Source organism: Homarus americanus, unplaced genomic scaffold (assembly GCF_018991925.1).
Source record: "Homarus americanus isolate GMGI-L3 unplaced genomic scaffold, GMGI_Hamer_2.0 scaffold43338, whole genome shotgun sequence".
In the NCBI taxonomy this organism is placed as follows: Eukaryota; Metazoa; Arthropoda; class Malacostraca; order Decapoda; family Nephropidae; genus Homarus; species Homarus americanus.
The window spans coordinates 534,207-541,801 of NW_024723157.1; positions in this window are offsets into that span (position 1 = coordinate 534,207).

Below are 7,595 nucleotides of genomic sequence, written 5' to 3' on the forward strand. Positions count from 1 at the left end.
ATAACAGCAGCTGCACCAGATCTCCGTCGTGTTGCGTCACGCTGCACTTCTTCAGATAATAAACCAAGACACGCACCATGGGGCCCCTCCTCAAGCACACGTCACTTCCCATCTCCTGAGGTGATGGGGAGGTGGCTGATGGGGTGATGGGGAGCTTGGATGGGGGTGATGGGAAGCTGGCTGATGGGGTGATGGAGAGCTGGCTGATGGGGTGATGGAGAGCTGGCTGATGGGGTGATGGAGAGCTGGCTGATGGGGTGATGGAGAGCTGGCTGATGGGGTGCCTGCTGAAGGGGTGATGGGGGCGAGTAGGGGACGTGTGTAGGAGTAAATGGAAGGAATGAGTAGGGGGTGAGTAGGGAAGTGAGTAGGGTGAGTAGGGGAATGGGTAAGGGGTGGGAAGGAAGAGGTGATTAAAGGAGTGAGTAGGGAGGCAGAGTTGGAATGAGTAGGGAGAGTGAGCAGGGGTAGGTAGGGGAGGGATAGTAGGGGCGAGGTGAGTAACAGGTGTTGTCGATAGTACGGAGGGAGAGGGAGGGGCAGATGAGGGGAAGGGCAGGTGAGGGGAGGGGCAGGTGAGGGGGCAGGTGAGGGGGAGGGCAGGTGAGGGGAGGGCAGGGGGAGGGGCAGGTGAGGGAGGGGCAGATGAGGGGAGAGGGACAGGTGACGGGAAGGGGAGGACAGGTGAGGAGTGGTAAGAAAGGAAGGAGGAAGGGGTTAAGAAGTGAGATCAGGAAGGTGAGATAAAAAAGAAGAAGAAGTAACAGGTGAGAGAGAGAGAGAGAGAGAGAGAGAGAGAGAGAGAGAGAGAGAGAGAGAAGAAGAGAGAAGGGCTTGGGTGAGAGTGAGAAGAGTCAACCTAACGAGGTGAAAGGGAGTGGGGAAGGAGGAGGAGGGAAGAAGGAAGAGGAAGGAGGAGGGAAGGAGGGAGGTGATAGCGAATGAAGGAAAAGAGGGGAGGGAGGGAGGGAGGGAGGGAAGGAGGAGGAGGGGACGGAAAGAGGGAGAGAGAGGGGAGGGAGGAGAGGAGGGGGAGAGAGGGGGGAGGGAGGAGGGAGGAGAGGGATCAGGTGATGTGTGCCATGGAAGAAGCTGACCTGAGAGTCACGCAGGGTGGGGTGAGGGAGCACAGCTGTGGCTAAGGGAGAGGGAGGGGAAGAGGCAGTGAAGGGAGTTAGGAGGAGGGGAAGGAGGGGAAGGAGAAGGAGAGGGAAGCAGGAGGAGGGGAAGAGTGGAAGGGAAAGAAGGAGAGAGCAGGGAGGAAGAGGGAGGGAAAGCAAGTGGAAGGGAAGGGGTGAGTGGAGGGGGAAGGGGTGAGTGGAGGGGAAGGGGTGAGTGAGGGAGAAAGGAGAGGGTGGAAGGTGGGGTGGGTGGGTAAGCCGACCAGGGATGGGAGGGACAAAGGTTAATGTCATACAAAGGTCAACAAGAGGTGGCTAAAGGTCAACAAGAGGTGGCTAGAGGTCAACAAGAGGTGTTAAGATCAACAAGAGGTGGCTAAAGGTCAACAAGAGGTGGCTAAAGGTCAACAAGAGGTGGCTAGAGGTCAACAAGAGGTGGTTAAGATCAACAAGAGGTGGCTAAAGGTCAACAAGAGGTGGTTAAGATCAACAAGAGGTGGCTAAAGGTCAACAAGATGTGGTTAAGGTGATAAAAGGCAGGAAAACCCCGTGTGTTATTAAGTAGGCGATAGGAATGTGTGAGTAATAATATATGGAGAGAAGAGAGAGAGAGAGAGAGAGAGAGAGAGAGAGAGAGAGAGATTTAAATCGAAATCAGTCAGCTAGTCTCTCTCTCTCTCTCTCCTCCCAACATCCTCCCTCCCTCCTCCCCTTCCCCACGCTAACAAGTGCATAAGGAATATTACTATCCTCTCACCCCCTACCTCCTCCTCACTCCCCACGTTAACAAGAGCATAATCTACACATCTATCCTCCCCTTCTCCCCCTCCCTCCCTCCCCCACGCTAACAAGTGCATAAGGAATATTACTATCCTCCCTCCCTCCCCACTCCCCCCTACGTTAACAAGGGCATAAGGAACACCACAAGCTGTCAAGATGTAATCAAAACACGAGACAGCTGAGAGTGACAGAGAGTGAGCGTGAAATTAAAGAGTGGAGATAATGGTGGATTTGTGGCAGAGTTGCATCTATTAAGACACAACTGAGACTGTAGCCACGTCGAGGAAGCTGCCTGGTGTAGTGCTGCAGCTGGTGTAGTGCTGCAGCTGGTGTAGTGTGTCTGTGTGTCTGTCGAGGGCTGTCAAACAGAACCTTAAAACTGTAATCGGAAAAGAGCTTTCTGATGAACTTGAAACCAATAGACAAGTGCAAACAGGCACTAGCCAATCCATTGTTTACCAAGATGAGATGTATCAAGTAAAACATGTATATGGAGCAAGTAACAAGATCACTAGATTACAAGATGTAACCGCTAGACTAAGGTTAGGATATAAGTACCTCTGGCAGTATGTTCCTCAGGCAAGATGTGAACAAACTTAATGTAAAGTGTGTGGCCAGACATATGGCCACACACTCCAACACTACGTCTTAGACTGTGAAAAATAGAACCTTATAGAGATAGATCCACACTGTGTATACAATGGCACAGCACTTTATCTCTGATGACAAGATAGCTGATATACTAAGGCTGTATCCACACTTCGCATCTAGTGTACCGACTTAAACAAACAATGTACTGTACTGGAAATACTCTGCAAAATTCATTCCCATAATATCAAAATCACTGGGGTCTGATAAACACCCTTTGTGGCCTCTACTCTGTAATCCTCTTTGCGTTACCGCTCACAGGATGAATATGGGATGCACAATAAACTAGCTGCTGTCCGCGGCAAAAAAAAAATCAAAATTCAACCACCACCACCACCACCACCACCACCACCATCACCACAACTATCACCCCAACAACCACCATCACCACCACACTGGATCAACATGAGTGCGTCTATTGATCCTTTCAGTCGGCAGATATATATTGTACATAACTCCACCTTTTCTGAAGGTTGGGGGTCACGTCCACCCACTTGGCCTCCTCCCTCCTTCCTCCCTCTCCCCAAGTTCGACCTAGGCTTGTTGAATAGTCATAGCTCCCCAGGTCACACTCATCAACTACAGGTGTTCTGTGTGAAATTAGTCTATGATTGCTTGTGTTTATTTTCTATCTAAAGCTATTTATTTATCTAAGTCTGTCTACGTCTGTCTATCTATGGTTATTTATTTGCCTTTCTGGAAGTCTTGGTCTACAGTATGTATGTATCTATCTGTCTGTCTGCCTGTCTGTCTGTGTGTGTCTGTCTGTCTTCATCTCTCTGTCTGTATATCTTCCTCTACCTGTCTCTCTATTTCCAAATCTATCCCTCTGTCTATCCGTCTTCTATCTGTTCAAGTCTGTCTGTATCCCATTCTACCTATAAATATCTATCCGTCTGTCAGCCTTAAAATACAAATTTACTATCACCACCACCAACTCTACTACCACCATCTCTACCACTAACATCATCACCATTCCAACAATTACCACCACTACCACCATTACCACCATCACCACCATTACCACCATCACCACCATTACCACCATCACCATTACCACAACAATTACACCACTACCACCATTACCACAACCATTACCACCATCACCACCATCACCACCATTACCACCATCACCACCATCACCACCATTACCACAACCATTACCACCATCACCACCATCACCACCATTACCACAACCATCACCACCATTACCACAACCATTACCACCAGTTCCCATTACACAACAGGGGTGGTAACTGTTGTCGCATGCACTGCCTCCCGGGGTGTATTTTGACGACCCGCTCTGACTGTGAGGAAGCGTTCATGTTGCACCTGCACCTGTCTGTCTGTCTGTCTGTCTGTCTATCTCTCTGTCTGTCTGTCGTACATCCCCTCCTGTGACACACACACACACACACACTAAACAGGTCAACCGTGCCCATACACTACACGACACTCACACGCAAACAAACACACAAGACGCACACGCACAACATCACGTGATGGAGAAACAAAAACAAAACTAAATAAGGTAATAAGATTATGAGAGAGAGAGAGAGAGAGAGAGAGAGAGAGAGAGAGAGAGAGAGAGAGAGAGTAATATGCAAATGGCCCTGAGAAGAAAATGGAGCTCTCCTGCAGGTGGACCTCAGACATAAAACTTAACTTTGTTTACTCCCCCGACGACGACGACCCCGATGACGACGACTACGGAAACGACAACGACGATGACGAGAGCAATGACGACAACAACGATGACGAAAACAATGACGACGATGACGAAAACAATGACGACGATGACGATAACAATGACGACGATGACGATAACAATGACGACAACAACGACGATGACGAAAAACACAAAAAACGAAAAAAACGACGCTGACGACAGATATGACGACAACAACCAGAACGAAAACCAGGACAACGATGACGACGACGATGACAGAAAGACGACAAAAGGTGTACTATACCTCATGCAGGCAAGCTCACGGGGTTGAGAGAGAGAGAGAGAGAGAGAGAGAGAGAGAGAGAGAGGTGTACAATGAAGATGATGAGACAGACAGAGAGCAAAAGAATGAGAAGGCGGTGAGAGGAGGAGGAGGGAGGAAAGGTGAGAGGCGGGGGTCACATGGAGTTGATTGGTCTGGCGCCGGTGTGTCGCGAGGCGGGGCTGTGTGGCCTTTCCCCCCTCCTCCCTCTCCCCCCCTTACCCTCCCAGCTCCTTCCTCCATCCCCCAGCATCCCTCCTCTGCCCACCTGCCACTCCTACCCCTTCTACTCTCCCCCGCCTCCCAACTGACCCCCATCCTCCTCCTCAGCATCCTCCTCCACTTGTCTCTCCTCCCGATTGCCCTCCCTGCCATTCTCCCCCCACCTGACCCTGCTAACAATTGTCTCATCTTCCCCTTCCCCCTCCCCCCTGCTCAGACAACTCCTCTGTCCTGCCCTTCTCTCTCTCCTCTCCCTCCTATCCCCCCCAACCCCCTCCTTCCTCCACATGTTCCCTCCCTCCCTCCCTCCCATGCAACCTGGGGATTCCTGACCGCGGGGGTAGGGAGGGAGGGGAAGAGGGAAGGGGGGAGGGGGGGTATTCTCCGAACCAGTCGCAATGGGGAAGTTGGTTAAGATTGTTCCTGGTAATGACGACATAATCTGGTCGGCGTGGCCCTGGAATTCAGCTTCCGTCATCTCTTAATTATCAACCGTAACTCACCACCACGTTCATACAACAGGGAATGTTTGTGAGAGGTGTGTGTGTGTGTGTGTGTGTGTGTGTGTGTGTCCATCCGGGTAAAAAAAAAACAAGCATTAACAAGAGGGACGCACCTATGGAAAAAATGAATGGATGAATGGAAGGATAGAAGGACAGATGGACGGACGCAATGACGAACGAACAAACGAAAAAAAACAAAAAAAAAACAAGCACCTGACTCCTCCTAGGGATGATGGACGAGGCCAAAAAATAATAAACAAAAAACAAGAGGTGAGCAAGAAGTGAACACAGACCTGCTCCTACGCCCTACGGCCCCACACTGTATAATGAGACACACACACACCCCTCCCCTTACCTCCCACACCCCCCCCCCCCCCCTTCCTCCCACACCCCACACCCCCAAAAACTTCTTACGCGGAAGAACACTAACGATCAATCAGAAAAATCAGGCATTACGCTGAATAACGCACAAATACGCTAAAGGTATACACTTAACGTAATGGCAGCACAGGTGTAGTAATTCCCACAGGTGGTGTACAGGTGTGAGGACTGACATGCACTATATAGATGGCGCCTTGAAGATTGTATTTATATTATAGCTTTCTAAAACTAACCTAAACGACCTGACCTGACCTGACCTGACCTGACCTGACCTGACCTGAACTGACCTAACCAAGATAAGATACAGAATATTACAACTCATTCTCAGAAACATAAATACCAGTAAATATGTACTGTATATACACATATAAATTATCAAAGTATATACACAGTAATATATATATCACGGTACCAGCATTATGCCACACAATTATTAACCTAATTTGCATAACAACAACAACAACAACAACAATAACAACAACAGCAGCAACAACAATAAATAACAACAACAACAACAATAACTACTAAAACAACACAAATACAACTCGGCTTTGATAATAATTCTTAAAAAAAAATAATTAACAAAATATAATCCATAAACCTTATCATCGGGGGGTAACAACAGTCAGCTCACCTAATTAAATTAAAAAAAAAAAGATAATTAATTAGATATATCTTTGGGTTCGGCGGTAATAAGAACAGTGTGATGAGGGAAGCCATGGAGGGAGGGTGTTGTCTGTCCCTCCTGGTCCGGATATTACTTAATTGATGCCATTTCGTTACCAGACAACCCACAAAGCTGAAGGCGGGAGGGGGAGAGGAGTGGGGGTGGAGGGAGAAAGAGGGAGTTGGGGAGAGAGAGAGGTGAAGAAGGAGGGCGGAGGGAAGAGAAGGTTAGAGATTTGGGTAGAGTTATAGAGGAGGAGATGGAGGGGAGGGGTGAAAAGGAGACAGTTAGGGGGAGAAAGGGGGCATTATAGGTGTTGGGAGGGAGGGGAGAGAGGACGGTAAGGGAAGAGGGGCAGTAGGGAGAGGAGAAGGGGCAGAAGAGAAGGATATGAGAGCAGGGAAGGAGAGAAGGACACAAAAGGGAGAGGGAAAGGAGGGCAGCAGAAAGGAAGGGGGGAGAGTAGGTAATTGTTGAGAGGAGAGAGAGAGAGAGAGAGAGAGAGAGAGAGAGAGAGAGAGAGAGAGAGAGAGAGAGGTGTGTGTGTGTGTGTGTGTGTGAGGAGGAGCAGAGGGCAACCCACATCCTGTGTTCTGCCAGTGCATGCGTGACCAAGGCTCATTCACGTGGCAGGAAGACACGAGGAGGGTGGCGGAGGCAGCTTTTTGGTCTCAAAGACACAAGTGATAGGATCTGTGGGGAGCAACATTCCCTCCTCTCTCCTCCTTCCTCCACTCCTACCAGCGATTTCTCCTACTCCCCCAGCACCCATCCTCCCCAGCACCCTCCTGCATCTTCCCTCCTTCAATCCTCTCCAGCACCCCTCTCTCTCCCCCTTCAACCTATCCCAGTACCTCCTCCCCCTGTACCTCCCTCCTCCTTCAACTTACCCCAGTACCTCCTTCCCTCCCCCTTCAATTGACCCCAATACCTCTCCCCGCTCCCCCAGCACTAGCACCAAGGATGTTCACCTCTAATTTATAGGTTTGGGTTAGAGGCAGGCATCACCAATAAAGGTCAGGCCCCAGAACTAAGATGTGTGGCGGCTCCTCTCTCCTGAAGACTCCCCCACGCCAAATTTTTAAGAGATCAGAAGTTAGATTTATATGACCTGTCTCCTCCTGACGATGACCTGAAGGAAGCCAACCCTTTCGTTATTTTTTGCTCCCTCTTCTGATTATACCTTTCCTCCTCTTCTCCCTCCTTCCTCTCTCTCTCTCTGATCCTGGTTTCTCTTCTCTTTCACTTAACCCTTTCCGTCTTTCTCTATTCCTTGCCTACC